This window comes from Barbus barbus, assembly GCF_936440315.1.
Source record: "Barbus barbus genome assembly, chromosome: 14".
Taxonomy (NCBI): Eukaryota; Metazoa; Chordata; class Actinopteri; order Cypriniformes; family Cyprinidae; genus Barbus; species Barbus barbus.
The window spans coordinates 8060963-8062724 of record NC_136742.1 but is presented as its reverse complement, the minus strand read 5'-3'; positions in this window follow the sequence as shown (position 1 = coordinate 8062724).

The following is a 1762-nucleotide window of genomic DNA, read 5'->3' as shown; positions in this document are numbered from 1 at the left end:
GACAATTTTGAGATTTGGAAAAATTAAAAAAATCTAATAAGACTGCAGCTTTTTTTTAGGTAAACACTGTAGTACTTTAATTTTAACTTCCAGATTGGTTTATCAGTGGGTTTTTCAGGGCTGAATATCATCTGAATGTTTTAGAGCTTGAATTGAATTTGTTAATTTACATTACTATTTAATTGAACAATCTAAGGTTCTTTATTGCAGTACAGTAAGAAAAACAGTGCTTAAAGTGATAGTTCACCCAAAAATTCTGTGATTAATCACTCACCCTTCGTTCCATCTTTGGAACACAAATTAAGATATTTTTGATGAAATCCAAGATCTTTCTGACCATCTGTAGACAGCAGCACAGCTGAAATGTCCTCAGACCCAGAAACATAGTAAGGACATTGGTAAAGTCCATGTGACATCAGTAGTTCATCGAGAATTTTCCTAAGCTACAAGAGTACTTTTAGTGCGCAACGAAAACAAAAATAATGACTTAATTCAACAATTCTTCTCCTTTGCGTCACCCTAGGGTGCCATTATGGAGAGCATCACGGCACATGCGTGTGTGTTCCTCAGCATTTAAACAAGGCTCTGCGCATGCATGTTCTACGTCATATAGAGATAATCTAGATAACAGCGGAAGGCATGATTTGGAGGAGAATAATTGTTGAATAAAGTCTTTTTTGTTGTTGTTGTTGTTGTTGTTTTCTTTGCGCACAAAAGAAGTGACGTGATTGTCTAAACTTTCAATGGATTGACAAAATGGTCAGGGAGAATTCAAAATATCTTCATTTTTGTGCTAAAGATGAACAAGATTTGTATGTGTTTGGTATGACATAACAGTGAGTAAATGATGATCATTTTCATTTTGGGGTGAACTGTCACTTTAAAGGGATAGTTCACCCAAAAATGAAAATCATGTCATTAATTACTCACCCTCATGTCTTTCCAAACCTGTAAGACCTTCGTTCATCTTCGGAACACAAATTAAGATATTTTTTATGAAATCTCAGAGCTCTCTGACCCTCCATAGAAAGCAAGGCAACTGAAATGTTCCCAGACCCAGAAACATTGTAAGGACATCAGTAAACCAGTTCATGTAAAATCAGTAGTTCAACCTTAATTTTACAAAGCTATGTGAATACTTTTTGTGCATAAGTAAGCAGCAGGGGATGTGCGGAGCAGACATGACTGACTGAAAAATGCACGCAGTTTTTAAAAAATATCCAAATATTATTTTGCCTCGAGTAAAAGTAATTACTTTTAAAAGGATTAATGTAGGCTTAATATGAAATAGATTTATGTATTTATTATATTATCACTTACTTATCTAGTTATGAAAGGTAAAATTACAGTTTAGTTAGGCTATTTAATTAGTTATGGGAGATATAAAGCATAATAACCTAGAGCCCTATGTTATACAAACGTGACTTCTCGAAAAAAAGAATATTAGAAATCATAAATTAAGCTCATACTTCTTTAAATATTTTGTGGTCAGCCGTAGACATAATAATCATAGACTGTACGGCAATAATAGATTAAATTAATTTCTGGTAACTTAGTGAATTTCACTGTTATGTTTTACAATGTTATTGGTACTTGAATAAACTATGTCATGATCCTATATTGATATTTTAAATGTATCCAGTTATAATTTGCATGAAAACAATGTAATGTATATCTGAAATCCCAGCTAAGTTTGTAATGTAACGTATAGGTCATACTGACCCAGAATTAGATGGAAATGTATGCAATTCAAATTTTCACA